The sequence below is a fragment of the Lemur catta genome, chromosome 4 (genome assembly GCF_020740605.2).
Source record: "Lemur catta isolate mLemCat1 chromosome 4, mLemCat1.pri, whole genome shotgun sequence".
Taxonomy (NCBI): domain Eukaryota; kingdom Metazoa; phylum Chordata; class Mammalia; order Primates; family Lemuridae; genus Lemur; species Lemur catta.
In genome coordinates, this window is record NC_059131.1 from 102,813,194 (window position 1) to 102,838,855 (window position 25,662).

The following is a 25,662-nucleotide window of genomic DNA, read 5'->3' on the forward strand; positions in this document are numbered from 1 at the left end:
TGTATTATTAAGCAACAGAAGCAAGATATAAAAGAATTATGCTGTATGGTTTTATTTACCTGAAAGTTAAAAATGTACAAAACCATATGTAAATTTAAAAATCAAGAGAGTGATTACCTTTGGTGAGAGGAGGGGAGTACTAAATTGGAGTCTGATAGAATGGAAATTCTGAATAGCTGATAACATTTCATTTCTTGATCTAGATGGTGAATACCCCAGTGTGCTCCTTATGTGACACTTCATTGATCTATACCTCATAACGTGTGAACTTTTCTTTATGTGTATTCTAAGTTAATGAAACAGTTTAAAAAAATCCTAGAGATGCATAAAGCTGAGCATAGTCATGCTTATATTTCACCGTGTCTTAATAATGCTGAAAAATTGGAAAGACCATAAATATTTCTTAATAAAAGACTTGCAAGATTGCTACGGCATATCAATATAACACAATACCAGGCTAATACTTGCACTATATATTAAAAGAATAATTAATAACATGAAGAAAAATATGATATATTAGGTGAAGAGGGAAATTTAAGAACAGTGCACACAATATATACTTGTACTTACAAATTCATTCATACATTTCCTATTTAATATTCTCTCTATCAGCACCAGTTTAGTCCAGATCTATTCCTATTTGAAATATGACTTACATTTATTTACATACATGTATACGCCAATATTATTTTCATCGTGCATTGACTGCTGTCATACACTATTAACTAAAGAGAATCAGCCTGGCACTTTGCTGCATGCTCTCATCCACTGAATGGTATTAGCTCTGTCCACTGTAGCTGCTCTCAGCCAGTGAATGCTCCATTACATTCTCTTGATTTCACTATGTTCTGCATATTGTGCCATTCATTTCTCTATCATCTCCCTTTCTGCCTTAGTTTTTATTGGGGGAAATAGTTTTGACCCACCGTGACTGACAAAAAGTCAGAAAGTAACAATTTTTTATTGCTTACAAAGAAACAAAGGACTATTAGAAATATAAAAGATATTTTAAAGTAACACAAGGTTTCCCTATGGAAATGCTTGCAGAAACAGGTAAAAAAATCAGCAGAAAATTTTGAATAGCTGAAGGTCCTTTGCAATTCTGGAAAACATTTATAAACATCAGCTCTGACTGGAAAAATTGAATCCCAATTGTATCATGCTGACTCAAACGTGGCAGGAATTATGTCGTGACGTACGGGAAGCCAACTCCATAGGCACTAGAATAAAACAGTATTGTTCAAGAAATAATCTCATTTCTAGCAACAAATGGCCCAACACAAATAGTATATAATTGAAATATATGTATCAACGTATTAAAGGTAGTTATTGCAAGGGAATGAGATTATAGTTGATCATATTTATTGCTATGTTTTATAAGTTATCTGCACACAAAAACATGGTGACATTATTGAAGCTAACAAACAAACAGAACATCAGTCTTCTTCTTATTGATGGAAACTTATCTTCCCATCACTGCAGTTATGCCCTTTGCATTTACTTAAATGTTAAAAGTAGACTTATCATTTTGAAAGCTAGTATTTTGCATTGGATTTTTCTAATATAAATTCAAAATTACCACTTACTAAAAATAACTATACATTTAAAATATTTATGTAAATTAAAACACAATTCTGAGGAACAATTAAAATCTATTTATCAATAATGTAACTTACATATAGATTTCATATTCTTCACATTAACAATATAATTTAAAAATGTATTATTACACTTGAAAGCTTATTTGTTCAAGTACACTTTCTTTTATTACTCTATAATATCATTCAGAGTACTACTACAAGGTGCAAAACAAAATTTCATTATTGATTAGAATATATGTTTAAAGGTCAGCTTCAGCTAAGCATTTCAAAACTTGATTGGATTATGCTTGTTAAAGTTTCTGCACACTTTTGAAATTCAGAGTAATTATTTATAAACAATATATCAGCAGCGAAAAGCATGGTTATGTTGCAAACTGTGACATTATTAGGTCAGAATAGGCATTTCTAAACTCGCAGCATTTGAAAGTTCCCATAAATTTTAAAAGAGAACAAAAATTAGGCTGATGCTGGTTTTAAACTAATTGGGTATTTTATATGTTTTATTTTCTCTAGTAATCAAGATATATATCTTTAATATTTATATAATTATGAAAACTTCCACACATTGACTTTTTTAAAGTAATAAAAAGTAGAATAGATACTTGTTCTTTACATAAAACTTCATAAACATTCATTTTATCATTTCTATTTTCCAAAGGAAAGACAGTTTCTCAGTTATATTATTTTTATAATTTCTCATTTTATAAACCTGTTAAAATAATTCTCATAGAGATGATTTATTGGTGGTTACTTGGGCTTTAGTCACTTTTAAAATATGATATTGTGACATAATGTTTCCCAAAATAATGTATCTGATTAGATTTTTATCTTACATGTAGACAGTGCTAATGTATAATTGGGGACATATTTATGACACCAAATTACAATAACACATTTGGAAACACTTCTAGTACCTAGTATAGAATTGAATATCATGAATATTGTTATAAATTGTCAAGTTATTTCATGTAATTACTCCACAAACAACTTTATATAATCTGATTCCTGATTTGAAAAACTTAATTAGATATTTACTGTACTGACAGGCAGTTGTCATAAGTGTTTCATCAATTTCTAACAATAATACTGAAAAACTGCATGGTCAACTGTTCCCATCTTTATAAAAGTTTATGACATGGTATCAGTGCCTTAGATTGAAAATACTTATTTTTTAAAATTTTGCTTAGAGATTAATCATTATAAAAGTATTATTTTAATAAAAATATACAATTAGTTCAACTAAACTATTTCATATGCAATTTGCAACTTGTGACATAAATTTTTTAAATTACTTACTCAATCCATATACAGTATTGCCAAAGGATATGGCAAAACTACACGTTAAGAAATAATTTCAAAGAATGCCCTAACTTGCTGATTATAATCATTTTGTTGTACTGTCAAATATTGTTCATTCTGTCTAATTAACTATATTTTTGCAGCCATTTAAAATAACTAAAAGACTGGAATTGGAATGTTCCTAACACACATACATGATAAATGCATGAAGTGATGGATACCCCAATTACCCTGATTTAATCAATCCCCATTGTATGCCTATATCAAAACATCACATGGACCCTTTAAAGATATACAACTATTATGTACCCATAATAATTAAAAAGAAAAAGAAAAAAATAATTTCAGTATTTCTCAAAATGCAAAGTATTTTGAAGGAGAAAGAAATCCAGAGTGCACTGTATGAACTGGTTGAATTCAGTTTTACATGTCTTAAATCATCTCTAATGTCTGGCTATGAAAAGAAATGAAATTAATAAAATCCAGGAGATAGATGTCCATAATAAAATAATCAAATGAATTATATTCAGAAAGATTGGTGGATCACCCTTTTCAGAACATGCTCAGAAATAGGGCAAGGAGAATACAATTTCCATCAATCAGTGATTCTTTTTTATCATGTTCAAATAGTAGTTCCTCCTGGAAATGAAAAATTTAGCTAGAGTTCTTCTTAACTTGTTAAAACCTTCTATAATTGTTGTTACTCTCTTAAATATTTATGACTTGGTTTATGGAAGAAAGACCAAAATTATCTCTCTTCCAAAGGAGTGATCTCTAGGCCTAGTGTATAACATTCTCACTGGGGTGATACATCCTTTAAGAAAGTTCAGTGCAATTTTCATTGAAGTAGGCTTCATATTAGTCTCTTTTGGATACTCTTCATTTATATATAGTGGAATGCAAAAATATTGTCAAACTGGTAAATAGGAGTCATGGAAAAAGAGAATCAAGGAACATATCAATTGATATAATATTGTAATTACTTTGGTTCAAATATAAACTTTACATCAAAATGTTTTTGACAAGCGTTGTCTAATCATGAATATACAAGGTAGTATAACCAGGAATAACAATGAGGTAATATTCCTTTAGACTAGAGATAAACTTCCATGGAGTTTTTAAGCCTCAGTATCACTCTTGTCCTAACACATGCTTTTACAAGTACAAAAACAAAATCACTATAATTTAATAAAATAAATTTTCAAATAAATCATGTTTAACTGGAAATGTAATATATATGAAACATTAAAGTATTGAAATTTATATGGACTCATTAGGGAAATAATATTTTATCTCATCTTCAGGGCCTTTACACTCCCTGGACCTTATTGCTCATTTCTTCATGCAGCTAACAATGGGGAGTTATCAAGTTTTGGAGTCCCCTACCTTGCAGAAATGAGCCAGCACTAACACCCCTATCCTGCTCAGTAATTGGTTGGGGCAGCCCTCCTGAAGTGGGACTTAGGTGTAAAGACTCCTGTTAGTCAATTATACTTCCTGCAAGCAGAAGATCTGAGAAGCATATTTTTCATGGCCATGTACATATCATTTTAATAAAAAAATAACAAAGCAAAAATAATTATAACCACATTAGTAGGTATGATGAGATTTTGGAACACATTTTATTTTTTTATTCAAGATATTATGGGGGTACAAACATTTTGGTCACATGTAATGTGTTTGCCCCGCCCAAGCCAGGTCTTCAAGCGTGTCCCTCCCCCATACAATGCATTCCGCTTCCATTAGTTGTGGGTTTACCCCTCCCCCAACCCCTCAACCGGCACCTGATGAGCATTACTACCATGTGAACACCTTAGTGTTGGTCAGTTAGTACCAATTTGATGGCAAGTACATGTGGTACATGTTTTTCCATCCTTGTGATATCTCACTTTGAAGGATGGGCTCAATCCCTATCCAGAATAATATAAGAGGTGCTAGATCACCATTGTTTTTTGTAGTTGAGTAGTATTCCATGGTATATATACCACATTTTATTAATCCACTCATAATTGGAACACATTTTCTAAAAGACCAATAAAACACTAAAACAGCAATTCAAATTTTAAAAATGGGAAAAATAAATACCAGAAGGAACACACAACCACAACAATAAAGAAGTAGTGCATATATTCTAGAGGTTATGGTCATGATCTCTGGATAGAACTCCTTGGTCCTAACCTTCACTTGGCAGATGTGATTAGGTATGTTACGAGGCAAGTTAGTTATCTTATTTAGGCCTTGGTTAACTCATCTGTAAAGTTGAGATAATATTAGTTCTTAACTCATATGTCATTAATATTTGTTAAGCTTAAATGTTTAAATATATGTAAAATACAAGGACGTTGGCATATGGCAAATTCTATTATTCATTAGATTGTAAACTCCAATCTAAGAAAAGCACCTGATAAATAGTTATTTGTTCAGTAAATACTGAAGGAGTGACTGAAACAATGTAAGAAATTGTTGTGGAGGCTGTGAAATGCCACCAGGATTGTTCTCTCGAAACTCTAGAGCCCACTGCCCCAGCTGTTGGGAGTGTTGGTGGTTAAAACCTTTCAGAAATTGCCTCAGGCAGAGAAAAAAAAAAAAAAAAAAACTTGTCTCCGTCATGTTCCTGGACCAGAAGCATCCACAGTGACTAACGGATGCCAGGGCATATATCTGCCTGCCCTTGCATCAGAGAGAGACAATGATGAAGGGCCATTCCGGCACCAAACTCTCTGTGGAATTAGAACATTTGTTACTGCCTTGATTGGAACTGCACTTTGTTTCAACTTCTCATTCTGCCCAGTCTTATTTCCTCCATACCCTTCCGCTGGTGTCAATCTCTAAAGCACTTCCCAATAATATTCCTGCATCCAAATCTCCATGTTAGTGTCTGTTTCGTGGAGCACCAATAGGAATCAGTTTTTAAAAGACTACCCTCATAAATGTGCCTTTTCAGATGCTTTATGATTAATATTTTATACATATGTATGCATGTATATGTGTGTGTGTGAAAGTGTGTTAAAACCTACTGCAATCCTAATTCTTTGTTACTAAAAATATTTAAAAAGATGTAATAAGAGAAAATAAAACTAAGGCAGAAGGCTTGAAGTTATTTTCTATTTTTCATTTATTACAAATGGTGGTCAAATAGCAGTCAAAATGAAATAGACTAAGACTAACATGACTTCTTTCTTATTCTAAGGAAATCATTTTAAAGAATATTTATATAAATTCAAATCTAGTAACATTAAAAGAATTAAAATCAAATCAAGTATAGTGTATTGAATGAATGACAAGTTAATATAGTTAAGGAAGTGAGATTATGTGATTTTAACATGTTAACAGGTCAAAAGATGAATATCACATTGTCAGCTTAATAAGCACTTGTTAAATTTCAAAATCCATTACTGATATAAAAATATACATCCATCGAGTATATTGTGCATGGAAATTTATGTTCTAAACACACCAAAGAATGTCAACCTTAATTCATTTACTAACGCCAAATCTATCAAGAAAAAATTAGAATTTCCAATAAGGTCAGGGATACAATAAATATGCTTAATACATATGTTATTATGTAACATTATTTTGGAAATTATTTCAAATATTTTTTAAATGAAATATAAATTTTAAAAGAAGACCAAATCATTGTTTGCAGTTGATATAATCATTCAAGTGAAATATCTTAGCCAATCAACTGAAATCTATAATTGACTTTGGTATGCTGATTGGAAAAACATAGTTTATTAATGGCTATCACTCAGATAACAATATAAGAAAACATAAAACAAAATTTCTCCATCCCATATCATATAACAAAATAAATTTTAGATAGATTAGTTATTTTGATAAAGATGCAAAAAAAATAATATATAGTTATATATTTCTATTATTTGGAGTAGTAGTCAAGAGTAGACATTTGCAATTAGATTTCCTTGGCTTACTTACTGAGAGACATTAAGCAAGTCATTTAAGTCTTTGAAATCTCATCTACTCTTCAATAAAATTTAAATATTAAATTATGCCTTGTATATAAAGTTATCTGCTTAGTTCCTGGCCTACAGTAAATAATCAAAAAATATTAGCTGAAATGCCTTTTAAAAATCTCATTATTAAAATTATACTTATCACATATTGTTATATTCATACAAGTCTTTTTTCTCATTTTCTCTTTAGGCAAGGCATCAGAATATGTGTGTTAACATTTAACATGGATTCACAGAACCTATACATATATGCACAAAGCCACTTATCCTGGCTATAAGATCCTTGCAAATTGATGCTATTTAGTTTTTTTTATCCCACAGAAAATATACATAGAGGTCACAGTGGGAGTACTATACATGTTTATCATATAAACAAACAACATAGAATAAATAAATGAACAATATTATACCATTAAACCTTGCTCTGATAGTATCAAGAGTTCAGAAGTTTTTACTTTTGCAGTTTCAAATTTTAGGTCTGAGTAGCTGAAAAAGGGAAAATATGTTTCTCTAAACAGTTTTAGGCTCAAGGTAATGCATCGTTTACACTTAGCTTATTTACCTGACTTCAAGGGAAAATGTAAGTTGAAACAAATGGTTTGCACCTGCATGGAAGAAAAGGCCAAACACGAAGCCTAAATATCATGGCAAAAAGGACAAGGGCTTTGTAAGGCAATCCTAACTCCTGAGCGCTCCAGAATAGATTAAATGCTTGAAAAGAAAGAATATGTTTTGGCAGCATTGCTAGATCTATATCCCCAGGGCAAAATTCAAGACATAGTTGCATTCAATACAGACATAGATCTTCAGAAAGATATTTTCATAAGCAAGCATTGCAGGCATTCAGCTGTGCTTGCCAAGAATATCTCAGGAAGCAGAGTGCAGGCCTGGAATGAACATGCTGGAGTACAGAGGAGACTGTTGAAACGGTAACTGCTTCAGTGACACCCATAGCAGCAGGAGATGACAACAATGGTAGTATCAGCAGCAAAAAGGGGCTATTTTTTCCATCTATAAATGCAATTGAACATATGGCTAGCTTAATTAGGACTTTTCTCATTAACTCAGAATAGGCAGCATCTATTGAAGCACCCTTGATAGAAAATCTGCATGAATAACAATCTATAGGTTTGCAAAAAGACCATTTAATAAGTCGGAAACCAAGAAGTCAGCTATGAGCATCTGTGCAACATTTGCTTATTTTTACCATATTTAGTCACTCTCTGCTGTGTACCCAAAGCCCTTGAACCACATTCAAAACTCCCATTGATAACAATGGTTCATTTAATGCTACTTTGGTAGAACATGGCTGTAGTTAGAAATTGAAGCACCATTAAAGCACAAAATAATATCAGCAGAGCTGTATGTAAAGAAAATATACATTTGTATGTTGTAATTATGTTAATGTTACATGTGTAACAAGAAAATATAAATTTGGAATTTTCAAATAAGAAACCTAACACGGCAAGAGATTATTTTCTTTTCCTTTTTACAAATGAATAAAGTAAAAATGAATATGCTGTTAGCATTTGAACCTCTTACAGTACAGATACATGCTACAATGACAGCATAATTTTAGGAACAGGCGATTCTATTGTGTTTCTTTGTACATCTAACATTTAGGATTGTGAGTGAGGCAAGGACAGAAGGCTGATTAAAGACCAAGTCCTTACATTTACAATAATCTGGATGAACGTGGGCAAAGAAGCAAAAGTGGATGATATTTTTCTTAGAAATTCAATGATGCAAATAAGTAACTAAAGCAGGAAGTTAAGAGCCCTGACTCTAGAGTTAGCAGACCTAGTTTCAAACTTCCATGACTCCACTTTCACTTTAGACAAATGACTCACCTTCACTGAGCTTGTTTCACAATCAGTAAGGTGGATATTATAACATTACTCTGCCTCATTGGGTGGGTGTGAGTGATAAACAGTCACATTTAGAACATTTAGCAACATAACTACTAGAGGAGCAAGCTTTATAAATGTGGAATATTATTATTAAGAATATGTGATTTAATGTTTAAATTAATTGATTTGAGGCCCAATCCTACTTTTTTGTTTATATAGATGGAGACACAGACTCAGTTTCTGTGTGCCAGATTTTCCCAATTTGTTCTAATTATCAGAATCAGCTAGTGTATTCGTTAAAAATCCAGGATCCAAGACCTTCTTTTAGATATTTCAATTTAGTAGAAATGGGACAGAGCATGGAAATCTCTATGTTTTGCAAACACAAGCCATGTTGCTAGAAATTAAGCACAATCCCAGCAAACATGTCTTAGTACCTTATAATAATATAGGTAATAGCCTGGAAATTAAATATAAAGTCATTTTGTTTCCTCATATTTCTTAAATATTAAGTAAAAACTAAATATTTCCTCCCATAAGTAGGAATAAACAATTCTTTAGTTCTCTTTAATGAATTTTTATGGGAGTAAAAAATACCTAAAATATACCCCACAGTAAACTGAGCATAGTAAATTGCATTAATTAAAAACAGCAACAACAATAACAAAAATAGCCTTAATACAGTGCTCATTATATTACTTTATTATATCCTGAACAGCCTTGAAAATGAAGTTAATGTCATTGATTCTAGATTTGTAGCTTCTTGATTCTAAATTCAGAGAAAAGTCTACTGAGTTATTTAAACATTGTAGGCAGATTGCCTTAGAAGAATTCTCTTCTGTTATTTACAAATCATGGTTGTTTACTTCTTCTAAGAAAAAACAATCTTCATTAACAAAACAAAACCCAGAACATCTGAGTCTGACATTAGGAGGCAGTTTCAGTGTCTCTGATTTTTGCTTGTCCTTAGTAAATTTTATTCTCATCATTTGACATGATGACCTTTCCTTTGACCTCACCAGAGCCAAAATTCCTTCTCTTCGCTTTTCTTAAAGTAAACACAGAATAATGGGATATTTCAAAAAGATGTTTTGAAATTTCAAACACATCAAAAAGGTTGGCTTACAGATATAAAGTTCTCAATATAGCATAAATGAGTTGCTTTCTGGTCTTCCCTCTTTTTCCTTACTCTCTCTGGACTGTCGGTGATTATCTTGAAAGAGACCCTCACTTCCAGCTTGTGGGCCTACTTCTCCAAAGCTGTGACAGACTGGAAATCTTCTGTGGAGGGTGATTGCTCTGATTCGGATATCTTCAAATATAAAATCTAAAATAATGAAGCCTCATTCCAGCCCACCTAAGTCTTAGTTTAGGCTTCTAGCTTCCAGTCTAAATATCGACTCTTCAGTAGGAATTTTTTACTAGAAATTATCTGTTAACTGTTTTTTTAGGGGACACTGTAATTCTTATAACACCATTAATAGCTAATTTTCTCTCTCCCTTGTGTATGTGTGTGTGTGAGAGAGAGAGAGATAGAGACAGAGACAGAGGGACAGACAGACGTATATTCTGTCATCTTCATTTTGACATTAATTTGTAGCAGGCTGCTAAGTAAATTACTGAAGAACTACAAGGACAAAATTAATATCAAAGGAACTTTCCTTTTGTATTTGCAATATTGTATTCTTTACAGCAAAATAGACTACAAGTGTGCATTTTCCCTTTGAATATCGTTGAGGACAACTCTCCATGGGCTTTTTCTATTTCCGCACATCTTGGAGCAGAGGGCGACCATCTGTTCCAGGTTTGTATAGCAAACAGCCATGGTGCAGAGTTAGTGTCTTCCTCCAGAGTAAATAACAAGCAGGTTTACTGCCATTGAAAAAGATTTGGGTTCCTTAATCTGAACTCCTCTTTTATAATGCAACTCATTGTGTGCAAGTATAATCTTACCCTCTTTGCATGGCCCTGTAGAAATTGGTGATCAGGGGAACAGCACAAAAGTGATAACACCCTAGATATGGCCGTTGCTATGATTTACAAATTGTGCTTTTTCTCTGACCCAGGAGACTCATGTCTTCTACCAGCATTCACAAAACTTGTGTACTAGCTTGGTGATTTGCAAATAGGGTAAAATCTCAAACACTTCATAATCTTTAACAGATGCAGCTAATTTTTATTACATAAATTGCCTTACAGTTATCCTGAATGTGTGCTCTGCAACATGTCTTCAAGATCTGTAGTTAATGGGAATCCTGATATTAATTGTATTCTGAAAGGAAAGGGAAATTTAAAATAGCTCAATTTTTTTGTTGTAAAATAGGTACTTTGATTTCTAAAATCAAAGATTCTAAGAGAAGCAAAAATTAAGTTTGACATGCCGGCAATACCTATGAGAATATAAGGGTCTTCCTACAAATGCATTTCCATCCGTGTGGCTGTGGAATGCTTCAAATCCACCTGTATCTCCTTTTAATTCTAATCAGATATAATTGCTCTCGGGGAAAACCTTTCTTCCTTTTATTTAGTCATTTGTTTTCTTGGTGAACTCAAAAGAAGCAGCAATTCTAAGTCCCACATCAGACTTGTCAAACTGATGAGCAGTGAGGAATTCAGGTTATAAAAAGTTTCGAGAACAGAGATTCAGAGTTTATATAGCAGGGAAGAAAATGAGAGATTGAATAGACGATAATTTCCAAAGCTAGTCAGAGAGCTTATCAGATTCAGGACAAAAAGCAGTGGCACAGAGTTTACTGCTCACAGATTAAAAAAAGAGAAAAAAAAACAGTGTGAGGAGGAAGATCCCTAGCAAGGAAAAAAAAAGCCTCAAGTTTCAGATGCCAGATGTCACTGGAATTGTCTTCCACACATTTGATTTATTCTTCAACAGCCTGAAAAACTACCTATGTGTACTTTCTTTTTGCGTTTTTAATAGAACCTGTGATTACTTCTACCTTTGAGAAATCATCCTCTCTTACCACGCCTGATGTCCTGCCCTCTTTTATTTATGAGCAAACCAATTTTTCCATGGACGATGACAAAAGTTTTTCCTTACTTAAATATAACTTCAATTAATGAATAAGAATCATCCACAACTCATCTTTTCTATCTTTCAGACTGATATTTTCTCATTTTTGTTTTTCTCTTTTCTTTTTTTGTTTTTACTTCAAATTCGTTTATTAAAATCATTCACTTAAATCTTATGTTTATGGCAGATACCTTCTGGTAGGCGGTGATGAAGGAAATACAATGAAGTGTAATGATAGTACCGTCTATAGCCAACCCTTATGCAATTAATATTTTTGTTTTATTATTGTTGTGTATTTTATCTCTTATTTCTGCCTTGTTTAAAATGCTTGATAAAGTGGTTCCCTGAAAGCCTTGCCGATGTGCAGCTCATCAAACACAGAAGTTCAGAATCGCCCTCATGAAACAGCAGTTTCCGTGAGAGATTTGTCCGTCCCCAACACGGCATTCAGAGGGGACTGGGCCTCCCCTGAGCAGACTTGCCTGCCGGTTTCACCAGGAAGAGCTCGCACTTCCTTGGGGTTAAGAACAAGGGAGATTCGCTTTTCTTTGGCAGGTAGATTCTGGTTAATACATCATTCCCTTGGGTTCATGAATATGGTTTATAAATTTTATTTTTCTGTGATTTGTTATTAAACTCAGAAGGATAGTGACAATGATTCCTAATTCCTCTGAACCCTCTCCCAGCATAACCTATTAAACGATGATGATAATATGCTGCCTTCAGTAGCCTATTTTCTTACTGCCTTGCTTCTGCTATTCTTTTTTTTTTTTTAGACAGAGTCTCACTCTGTTGCCCTGGCTAGAGTGCTGTGGCGTCCTGCTAGTTCACAGCAACCTCACACTCCTGGGCTTAAGCGATCCTCCTGCCTCAGCCTCCCGAGTAGCTGGGACTACAGGCATGTGCCACCATGCCCGGCTAGTTTTTTCTATATATATTTTTATCTGTACATATAATTTCTTTCTATTTTTAGTAGAGACGGGGTCTCACTCTTCCTCAGGCTGGTCTTGAACTCCTGAGCTCAAACAATCCATCCGCCTCGGCCTCCTAGAGTGCTAGGATTACAGGTGTGAGCCACCGCACCCGGTCGCTTCTGATATTCTTAATTTCTGAATTCTGATGCCACCTGAAAAGTATGTTATGGTATTGGTCACATTTATTTTTGTTCAATGTGGTTATTTTGATTCATTATCACGAAAAACAATTTCCATCCAAAAAGGAATGAGATGCATGGAGTTGTCACATCCTAGCTTAACGACACCAGACAGTATTCCCAAAGCTACGATCTACAGAGTTGATGCCAGGAAGAATTAACGTGTAGCTCAATATTATCCTCTGTGGGAAGAAAGCCAAGAAGTTGTGTGGCTTGCCGAAACTCTGTAACCTTTTAATGTGAGCACTGTCTTTCAGTGTTACTTGTTATTTTTTTTTTTTTGCAAGGAAAAATAATCACAAACTCACTATGAAAACAGATTGTCTCTTGCAAATGAGATGAAATATTAAAAAACAAAAGAGAGTCTAGATTGGAGTCTTATACTACATATTACCTTCCACATTACTTAAAAATTGTTTCCCTAATATTATAATTTCTATAATAGGTTTAGAAATAAATTGGGCACACAAACCAATTGACTAGGTTAAGATGTATCATCAAAGGAGATACCTGTGTTGTCCTTCTTACGCTGGCTTGCAAAAGCTATTTGTCCACAGTCTTCTGAAGTCCATGTTCAATGGTAACATTTGGTAGATTGAAATTGGCTATTGTGAGAGAATTTCTACCACAAAAATCAGCAAATGCTATATTAGATCCTTTTAAATTTATTTATTTTTCCTGCAGAGCTAGTTTATTATAACAGCTGTTTACAACTAAAGATATAAGCATAGACTCAGGGGCTATTATTAAACCTCTATTATTAAACCGCTATTATTAAACCTTCTATTCAGAATGCTCCCCTTCTTATACAAGCTTAGGGAAGTCTATATAGAAGTGTCAAATAATGAATTCAGTGTAGATATCAATTAGTGCTTAACAATGCTTATTCTAGCAATTCCTATGCAGATATTGCTAAATAATAAATATAAGAAAAGAAATGCTAGAATTGACTATAGACTTGTGTTGAAATTCTATTCTCTACTTAAATTAAGAAATATAACAAAAAATAGGAGACTTTAAAAACTATTTTAATGTTATCTTTCACATTTTTATTCTTTTAAAATATTTCAAATTGATTTGAGAAATGCCATTATTTTCCAGTGATCATTTATTGCATAAGTTATTAAATCTTGAGCAGAATACTATACTGTGCATTTTAAAAAAAGATTGTCAAGCTGCTAAGAATTGTTTAGTCACAACTTATTAAAGTTTCACTTAATTTGGTCAGCATCCTATATCCAAAGTTTTAATTGGTGTCTTGTTTCAAAGTCTAACGGGTCTATGTTCTTTCCTCTGTGGCATGTATATGAATGTATCATTATATATTTGTATAATTATTAGTTCTTATTTTTCTCTCAGAAAATGGGGCTGATTCTGTTCTGCTTATTATTTATCTAAAGGCGTGATCAAATGCCTTACAAATAATAAATCTCTTTGGAAATAATGCATAAATGAACAGAAGAAAAAGTGAATAAAATATCTTTAATATAGTGTTTGAATATTTCTTCTCTTCCTAGAGTAATTTGCCCTAAATTAAATAATTTGATGATTCTGAAGTTAACCTCTGCTTTGTAATCTCTACACCTTTATCCTATCCTTTTCTATGTTTATCCTTTACCCAGATTACCTGTTGAATGGAATTCATTTTTAGGTAATGATTCTTTAATTCCTTCCTTGATGAAGGAGATCAAAACAAAATTCATTCGTCTATCATTTATTCAGTTAAATCATTGAAAAAACTTAAAAATAATAAATAAAGGTTAAATTAAGCTAAGAGAATTCAATAGCACAAAAATAGAATCATATATATTGTTTGAGGGTATTTTTGTTTGTTTTTGCCTATTTTAGTTAACAACTTAAAAATTGGATTGAGTTACCATGTCTTTCTATTTTCTAGCCTGTTTTTCTAGTGTTTCAGCTACTTTAATTATTGCTGATCACTGACCTGAAGCAAAGAAGCAATTTTCTTGTAAAAGTACTAATTACCAACTAAGTGCTTAGTATTTAGGGCATAGAAAGCAAGGAAGAAGAGCAAGAGTTAAGATGGTAATAAAGAGTGTTTAAATTTGTATGCATTTCCACTTGTAAAGCTCAAATATCATTTTTCCTTTGTGAATTTCATGAAGAATCTCTATTTGCTTTAACTATTCTACAAAAATAGTATTACAGTATATTACAAGTTATATTTTTAAATGTTAGAACAATATAGAGTAAATAAAGCCTTTAATTTCCACTCTATCATTGATTACTATAGGTATTATTTAGAAGTAAAAATAATGAAGGCAAGGAAATTAGAGATTTATAATCATGATATATAAAAACTCTCACATTATTTTAGTCTAATGCTATGGAATATCTTTAGACTTTATTCTATATTCTAACCAGTATAAACAAAACTACAAAATCAGAAAAAAATATCATAGTTTTTATTGAATTCACACTCATTCAGAATATATGAAAGGAGTTAATGTTCAGCACATGTGTGCAATTAGATGTTTATAAAATCCAAAAAGCAATTCATTTTAAAATTAAAGAACACTTGAGTAGTCATCTAACCCTAACCAAAATAATGTAAAATATAAACTTAAAGTTATTAATGCATTTTCTATTTTTATTCTTATTATTTACTATTATTTTAAAAAGCTGTCATTCCAATTTTATATGCTCAATTTCACCTTATTCTTTAGAGATATATTACTGTTTTCATTTCAAACTGTTTCTATAATGTCTAGTTTTTTAGTCTTAAAACAAAATTTTCTCTTAGCTCTTAAGAGGCATTATGTTTATATTGTGAAAGCCTAATCATTCAAAGAACACTAGGCAGAAGCCTCTATTCTGACAGGATCAGATTTATTGATATGACGCAACTTCGTGGAACCGTGGACGGCTGCCTCGCAAGAGTGGGAGGGATGCATCTTTCAGTTTGTCTTGTGTTGATAGATTCCAAGGAGAGTCTAAGAGAAACAGACTAGACTGTATTCTATATCTGACATAGTATGAGAAGAGGGAATAATTTCTGAGATAGTATGATAACCAAAATTATAAAATAAATGTAAAACTGGCATTGTATAAAGCAATACCATATGTATATGTGTATGTGTGTGTATATATAAATGTGTGTGTATATATTGTATTTATATATACACACACATATTCTAAACAATAAATTATATTTGTTAGTAAATTTATCAAGGTGGCAGGATTAAAGGCAAATATTTTTAATTGAATTTTTATATATAGCAACAAATATTGAATGGATAGTTTTTTAAAAATAACTTAGAATTTCATCAAAATATGATACTATAAATAAATGTAATAAAATATATGGAAAATATGTTTAAATGAAATTATCAGTCATTAATGAAATAAATTATAGAGAACCAAAAGAAATAACTTTTCTAAGGGTTATAGGACACAAGTTTGTAAAGATTTTTCCTCAAATTGACCTATGATCTTTAAAATGAGCAAAGGAAGAGAAACTAATTCTACTGTATGTCAAGATTTATCTTACTGTTACAGTGACTGAGAAAATGGAATTTGGGCACAAAGTTAAGTAAATAGATAAATGGAAAATAGAGAAAAAGAGCCACATATGTATGGTCACTTGATTTATTACAGAGCAGTACTTCAGAGTAATAGAGAGAGCTACTGCTTCCAAAAAATGATGTGGAGTCAATTGGTTATCTGTATGGAAAATATATAACTGGTTCCCTTCCTTTACATCAGACACAAATTATATTACCCAGAAAGTATAGTCACAAATGTGCAAGGTCGAACAATACACTTCTTAAATTAGTATAGGAGAATATCTTCTTTGAAACAGGCAATAATTTCTTAAACAGGGCAGAGGACACATAACATCAAGGAAAATATTGATGTTAAATCACAATAAAATTAAAAATTCTATTAATAGAGGAGTGACATAGGCCTTCCCATGTGTAGGGAATGAATGGGTAAATTTCAAGACTTCCTGAAATCAATTGAAAAAGTCCTTTGACAGTCATTTCAATTCTGGAAATAAATCATTAAAAGATCACTAAAGATGTTTAAAAGATATTTAATATGTGTACATATAAGGATTATTTACATTAATAAAAATTTGGAAACAATGAAACTCCTTACTGGAATAAAACTTAATATTTAATATTAAATGTATTTAATAAAATATAACACAGTATTGAACATGCTATTTAAAGAAATTCGCCATTGAATATTCTATTTATAGAGACTTATTAAAATGTGGAATTCAATGTAATGTGAATAAAAAAAGTAGACTACTAAATGTTTGCAAACTCAGAATCCATTTCATAAAAAATAAATGATATTTGTATAGAATGAAGATAAAAATTCAATAATATAATAGAAGTTGGATTAAATAATATAATATTCACTGAAGCTATAGATTTGTGAACTAAAGTAAGAGTAATTATTAATAATATTGACCATATTTTTGTGAATATGCAGGAATAATAAAAGGAAATAATTGTCTCGTTCACTTAGATATCCTAGAATTTATAGCGAGACCAGGCTATGGGCTAAATTTTGTCCCCCTCAAAATTCCTATGTTGAAATCTCAAGCCCACAATCTTACACTATATGTGAGTCAAAATGAGGCCATTAAAGTGGGCTCAAATTTAATGTGACTGACGTCTTGTAAAAAGATAAAATTTGAACACACAGGGTGTATGTGCACAGAGAAAAGGCCACGTGAGGACACAGCTAGAAGGCCATCGTCAGCAAGTCAAGGAGGGAGGCCTTGATCTCGTACTTCCAGCTTTCAGTCTGTTGTATTTTGTCATGGCAGCCTTTGCAAACTACCTAAAGAATTGACCTTCAAAAATCTTTTCTTTGATTGAGGAGAGTGAGAAAGGACTGAAGTTGAGAAATTAGTGGGGGCAGAAGAGTCTATTGATCTTCCAAAACAAAATGGATATTCCTGAAAAGCAGTTGGGATGAGATAAAAGCTTAAGTATTAAAAGTCCAATTTATGTAACTTAAGATGAAAAATTCTACTTTGAGAAAATGCAAAATGTCTATAATAAAGAGACTCCCTACTGACTCTTCTGGTCTGCCTTTGTTTGATTTTAGTTTTAATTTTAATTTTTCCACTTTTATTTTAACATTCTAAAATATTAAATTGATATACTGAGGAACCTAATTGTGATTCCCTTAACAGCTTTCAGCTTATGTAAAAATCTCCAGAGTCCTTAAAAGGGTTTCCTGGTCCAAGTCCTTCCAATTACTAGCCTATTTAAATTGAAGATTACATATCTACTCTGTAAGGGTTTGCTTGAGAATTGAACAAAGAAGCATACTTGATTAAAACAGCACTGCCAAAAAAAATCCAAGAAACAACTCATGACCTTATATGCAGACTTCTCAGACACCCAAAGTTCTTAAAAATTTCACTCACTAAATATGAGAACAATCTTTATTGGTGCACATTCACACATGAATTTAAAGGTCATAATTCAAGAAAAGTCACTTGTAAAGAGCTCCTGCAGGAATTGCTTTATAGAATAAAGAGTGGAAACAGCGCTGCTATTGTGAAGAAGACACGGCTCTCTGTCCTTGTCTGTTGTTTGAACACCCTATGGCCAGCCTGGTTTGAATTCTCATTGTGTTCTTGACACACTGGGTCAGACCGTTACCAACCAGAGGTAGATCTTGTCACAAGGCGAAATCAACTGAACGATGGCAAACCTGGCTAAGGTGGATAAATACCTGGCTCTTTCTGACAGGGGGAAGAGATTTGGAAAAAAGAATAGGATTTTTCCCTAGAGGTAAAGAAGGCAATTTCTTTATGTTATGCTAAATATTTTCATCTCCCATGCACACTTATCAGTCAGGTCCCAACTTTGAATTCTTTATATCAGCATAAATTAAATAAGGGCAATGATATATTGATAAGGAAAATCCCCATCTATTACTTGGCACAGCAGCCACCTGAGACCCCCCACCCCTCACGGAAGACCCGCATCAGCATAACACTAACCTATCACCTGATGCGTCAACTAACCTATTACCTGACAGGCATTAGTCACCTGAGACCCCACCCCTCGGGTCACCCCCAACTTAATAAAAGTGGGAAAAATTGGGTAGACAGGGCTCACAATTTGGTGGCGAGACCCCTCTGAGTCCGCCAGCAAATAAACCTTGATCCTCCGACTCTCCGTGTGTGTTTGGTTTGTCCTCGGGATCACTGGCTGTAACACTTGCTGTAACAATATGAAACAGGAAAGTAGACCAGAACGGTTGTAAATTTAATGGAAATTGTGTCTAGTTAAACAAGAGAAAGAAATTGACATAGTTACAGTGTATAGTTTCTACAGACATGCTCCTACAGGGTTCCTGAGAGTAAAGCCAATAGGATATTACACATACTATTGGTTATCTGATTCAGGTATGTTCAGAGAAATATCTACTTTTGGCCCTATAATTTTTAAATGAAAATAAACACTGAACTGGAAGCTAAGCATGTCTTTCTTAGACTCAGGGTGTTAGTTGTAAAATTGGGAAATTTATTTAGTATATTTTGTGCTATAGATACCAAAATAACAGAGCAAGGATCAATAGTCTTTGGAGGTTTTCCCAGATTTAATATTCTATATTGGTTTTCTTTGTTTCACCTTTAAAGTTGCTGTTTGTAAATCAGCATTTTACTTCCTGGATTAAGGAAAATAAGCATATTTATATACTGAAATATTAGTATCTCTGTGGACATGTGTGTGTTTCTGAGAATATAGCATTCTCCTTAAAAAGTAAGTTATTACTTCTCCCTCATAAGGTTGGTGCTGTGGGATTATACTCTGGCTCCTGCTGCAATCAGGACATCTCTTGAAGAAGTAGTTGTCCCTTTCATGTTCTAAAAAAGGGAAAGTGGAGCAGCTGCTCGAAGAGAAGAGGGCAGGGCAGACATCATTCAAATTGATGCTAATTAAGAGTCTAGCGTGATCCATTGAAGTGCTAATGATGTAGACTTATAGCCTCTGGCCTAAATGTTCTGAACTTTGCTTTCTCCACAGCACACTACCTCTCCAGCGCAAAGTGAAAGCTAAGGCGCTTCTAAGCAATAGGTATTTTTCACAGAACAACTTATCATAGGAAATTGGGGGCGGGGTCCTGGGGGGGGGACGCCTACAATGCACAAGTGCTCTTTTTCATATTTTAATGACAAAGACAAGTGACCACCTTCCTAGAAAGCCTCCCAGACAAGTCACGTTTATAATTCCCTGGGTATAATTATGTCCCCAAAACTTAAATCCCATAAGCTTACTGATGCAAGCTTTTTGTTTTCCTCAAGGGTGGAATTAGTATTCATTTTGTGAAAGTTTCAGTTTCAAAACCTGACCTCTGTTTTAGGCTTTTACATTCAGCTTGCAAATCTTAGCAGACTATGCCAGAGCCTAGCATATTTTAACAAACTTTGATGTTGAATATTTTTTTTCTCATCTACAAACCAACTTCAAAACTTCCATTTAAATACACAGGCAGAATTTACATATCTACTATATTTTATTTATTCTTTAGAATTCAATTTTCAGATTTAAACTTTTCTGAGTGCCTAAGTAATTCTTATAAATATAAATAAATAGAATTTACAAATACTGTGAACCTAAAGTTCCGTTACATATTACAGAACCATGAATACATTTTAAGGTAAAGTATAATATAAAATCAATTATTTAATTACACATTTTAAATTTGGATTACAAGGCAGTTATTAATACTATAAAAGACTAAGTTCTCTTAAACATATAAGAGTATGTAGTTGCACATTTGTTTTCTCATTTGGTTTTCTTATTTGTAGCTTCCTTTTATGCATATGTTGGCTCCTCTTGCTTATCCTCTGTATTTACTACTTTCTCTAAAATCTTTTACATATTTCTCTCTCTCTCTCTCTCTCTATATATATATATATATATACATATATATACATTTTTTTTTTTTTTTTTGAGACAGAGTCTCACTCTGTTCTTAGTTCACAGCAACCTCAAACTCTTGGGCTCAAGTGATCCTCCTGCCTCAGCCTCCCGAGTAGTGAGGACTATAGGCACATGGCACCACACCTGGCTAATTTTTTGTTTCTATTTTTCATTGCTTGGCTAATTTTTTTTCTATTTTTAGTAGAGACGGGGTCTTTCTTGCTCTTTCTCAGGCTGGTCTCGAACTCCTGAGCTCAAGGGAAACTCCTAGAGTGCTAGGATTACAGGCGTGAACCACCAGGCCCAGTCTACTAAAATCATTTAAATCTCATATTAAATGTGGGTTTTCCGCACCTTTCCAATCTTCTTTTTTTTTTTTTTTTTTTTTAAGCCAGAGCCTCACTGTTTTGTCTAGGATTGAGTGTGGTAGCAGCATCACAGCTTACTGCAACCTCAGACTCCTGGGCTCAAGTGATCACCCGGCTAATTTTTTTTTTTTTATTATTATTGTACAGGGCCGGGCGCGGTGGCTCACGCCTGTAATCCTAGCTCTGGGAGGCCGAGGCGGGTGGATCGCTCGAGGTCAGGAGTTCGAGACCAGCCTGAGCAAGAGTGAGACCCCGTCTCTACTAAAAATAGAAAGAAATTATCTGGCCAACTAAAAAATATATATACAAAAAAATTAGCCGGGCATGGTGGCTCATGCCTGTAGTCCCAGCTACTAGGGAGGCTGAGGCAGTAGGATCGCTTAAGCCCAGGAGTTTGAGGTTGCTGTGAGCTAGGCTGATGCCACGGCACTCACTCTAGCCCAGGCAACAAAGTGACACTCTGTCTCAAAAAAAAAAAAAAAAAAAGAAATATTATTGTACAGAAGTGGTCTTGCTGTGTTGCTCAGGCTGGTCTCCAACTCCTGGCCTCAAATGATCCTTCCACCTCAACCTCTCGAACTGCTAAGATTACAGGCCTCAGCCACAGTGCCCAACCTGCATCCTGCATTTTTGCTAAGGCGTTCTCAGCAGTTACCCTTGTGTTCCTCATACTTCAAACTGCATTTCTGAAATGATTTTTGTCTTTCACTTTCATTTCTTGACTTCTGTCTCCTCTTCTTTCATATTTATTGAAATCGGCTAATGCAATTATGAAGGCCTAGAAGTTTCACAGTGCACCGTCTGTAAGCTGGAGACCCAGGAAGGCTAGCAAAGGCTCCCGTTCTGAGGTTAGCAAGGGGGGGTTGCTGGTGTGAGCCCTAGAGTCTGAAGGCCTGAGAACGAGGAGCTTCGATATCCAAGGGCAGGAGAAGGTGGATATCCCAGCTCAAGAAGATAGAATTCTCCCTCTCGCTGCCTTTTTGTTCTATTTGGGTAGGCCTTCAGTGGATTGGATGATGGCCAACCACATTGGTGAGGAGCTGTTCTATTTCTTTTACAGTTCATAGCAATAAGTTTTTACTACTTTGGTAATTTTATCTAAGATTTTTGCTTTGTTATTTTTAGTGAAAGAGATTCAAAGAAATAAAATATCAAAATAGAGGAAAATAGCACTGTGGGAACCACAGGAATTGTTAGGTTCGGAGCCAAGAGGGAGGGAGACACAGGAAGCCTCAGGCAAAGCAAAATGCTGTTTATTTGAGCATCTGGGTGGAGGCCCAAAAAAGCATCCACCACGAGGGAGGGGAAAGCCTTGGGTTTTATTGAGGGTTTCTGGGGGGGAGGGAAGTGTGTAACTAGGCCAGAGCAGCCACGGTAATACATTTTTTTGAACAATCAGTTTCTGGGACTCCTGCATGGGCCTCATCCTGTTAGATAAAGGAGAGGGGTAGCTTTGTCCTTGTCAGGGGGGATAGGAATGCCGGCGTCACTGCAGCTGTCTGGTCCAGAATTAAATTTACAACCTCCGGAGTCCCCAGACCTGCGGCTTTTATTTCACAGGCTTTATCATCACTAAGTTTTCCACTAACCGCATTTTGTCCTGCACAGACTTTTCGGGTCCCCACCCTAAGCTAACCTAACAGGAATCTTGCTTGTTCCTTTATTCGTGTTCTAGATAATCCTCGTCCACCCATTTACAGATCCTTATTTGTGGTAAGTTCTGCATAATTTGTTTTATTTTTAGAGGTTCCAAGTTCATTACTGAAGATGTTTTTTTCTTTTTAAAATTATTTTATACCCAATTTTCCCACATGTAGCACCCTTTCACAAACTTTTTGCTAACTCTGTGCTTCTTCCTCCCTTTTTGTGGTCTCGTGTTAGCACTGCTATACCTGTGTTCATTATACATTAGTAAGACTCTCTTGAGGACTGAGTAATACTTAAGTTATTAACTTTATTTAGAAACATTAAAATAGCCACAAACCTGACTTGACGGGATTAAGACTACGGGACTCAGGGATGCTATGTCTGGGGCTGTGGGAGGAGAGAGGTGAAGGAATTGCCTGAGCAGAGGCCTGAAATAAGCGCAGATGTGAACTGCCTGGTTGGGGGACATATCTCAGCGATCTGGGAGTGCAGCAAAGCATCCTCCCACCTCAGAGCCTAAGGGGTCTCATGCACGAAAAGCCACGGAGCGGCCTGACATGAAAACTTGTTACTGCTGCAGAGGTAGATTGCCATATGTCAGCCCGGGAGAAGGGGCTTCCATTGTTAGAACGCCAGGCCGAGTTCCTTCTGTCCCGTTCTCTCCACCATGTCTCAGTCAATGTAAAACCAGTCTCCCAGTGGAAAGGATGTAGTTTCTTTGTTCCTCAATCAAAGGGCTCCCAGCTACTGAAGTTAGAAGATTGATATCCATATACATAGCTTGAGCTTGGGATAAAATTAGGTAATTTACCTTGACCAAAAGTGTTGTACCTACTGAAGAATTATGTGGTTTTCCCTTCTAGAAAGGAGAAGGAAATTAGCTAGGAGACCTTGTGATTTTGGGGGGATCCCTAAGACCTTTGATCATTGTACTCCATGATTTTTGCACGAGATCATTGTATTTTGCAGCATGGCAAAGAGAATAGAGAGCAAGTGCTGGGGTTCAGTCACGGCCAACTTGGCACCAGAGTGCTGGTGGTCTGCTGACTTCCCCGCTCTCTTAAATACTATTTCTGTGTCTGCATCTGTGTTTCTTTCATCTCTTGCAACACATTCTGCCAGGGGACCCTATCTTTATCGGGGATGTCGCAAACCCCCGATACTGACCTAAATGAATTTATAGTTATTTATCTAGGGGACAGTTATCGGAAGTAGTATAAAATGATTTTTATGGCAGAGTATTAACTATTAAAACACATTTTAAAGTTTTTTTCAATACTTTTTAAATAATTTAAAAGCATATATTGTAAACTTCTTGCGTTATAGTAATATTCCAATTTTTTGTTGTTTATTTTAAGAATATTTATTCATTCAACAAATACTCATATAGTACCTATCATTTACAAGGCTTTGTTCAGGAAACAACATAAGATGTGAGGTTTCTGATCTAGATTGGTTATTATTATGACAAAGTACTTAAATTTGGCATAGATGGGGATAGAAAATTGACTGTATCTAATTGGAGCCAGAACACTCCTTTGAATGTGATTTCTTGAGTAACCATGTGATTTAGGTAGGTTTGTTGCCATTTACAGTTTGATTATATATATTTCAAGAACAACATTATTGGCTACATTACCTCCTGACATGAACAGGTTTACTTTGCTACCTGATATATTGAATCAGATATTAAGCAGCTTTCTCTTAAGTTGTTTTCATTCCTTTGCTAAAACAAATTATCTTTGCTATATTTAAACTTGCATTTAAAATTTCTATCAGTAACTATTTGAATTTAATTTTAAATTACACATTCTTCCTGAACCTACATGGATAAAACTTTTGCGTTTGAAAGTGGGACTTGATACATCTCATTTAGCTTGACATGATAAGCTTAGTAATGAGAAAATAATGAGTATCTTTGTTTGCTCAGTGCTTGATATATTTTTAAAAAGACAACTTTTATTTATATGTTTTAAATACTTATGGGATAACTCGATGAAGTGAAAAATAATTTTTTTAAATGATACTTTTGTGTTAAAACTTGAGTTCCATACTTAGTTTTATACATCAATGACCGCGGTTATAGATATTGAGAAATGCCATACAAGTCTAGGTAGCAGAATTGGAGTTCAGGGGTACACTCTTATGTATTAATATAATGATTTTTCCCCCATCTTTATTGAGGTTGACAAATACAGGTTGTATATGTTTTAAGACGCACAACATGATGTTTGGATACACATATACGTTGTGAAATAATTACCACAACTAAGCTAAATAACACATCTGTCACCTCACATAGTTACTTTTTTGTGTGTAGTAAGACTACTTAATATTTACTATCTTTGTATAATTACTTTAGAAAGATGCTGCAAAGACACAGCCAAAAACATGCTTCCAGTAAGAACAAATATTTACTCTTGACAACAAAAACTTCTGAGGTCCATCCAACTAATCTCAGAAAATTAAAAAAATTGCTATTAAGAAATTATTGCATTATTTTCTTATTCTTCATTTTTAGTGTTTTAACATAAATAGGACAAAATGTTGTATTTTTATATTTATAGGTGTAATTATTTAGATTTTTGCCAAAGAAATAGTTAATTTTCATTAACCGTAATGAATAACTCTTTCCTCTAGAGAAACCTGTAGAAAAACCTATAGGCATATTTTACCTTTTGGTTTGATTTTATTTCTTACTTCTGAGTTCACAGATAAGTATTCTACATCACCAGAAGCAGAAATGAAAAGGATGTATGTAATCCAAGCCATTCACTACTTTTCAAACGAATCAAAACTGCCTATAGAAAATGT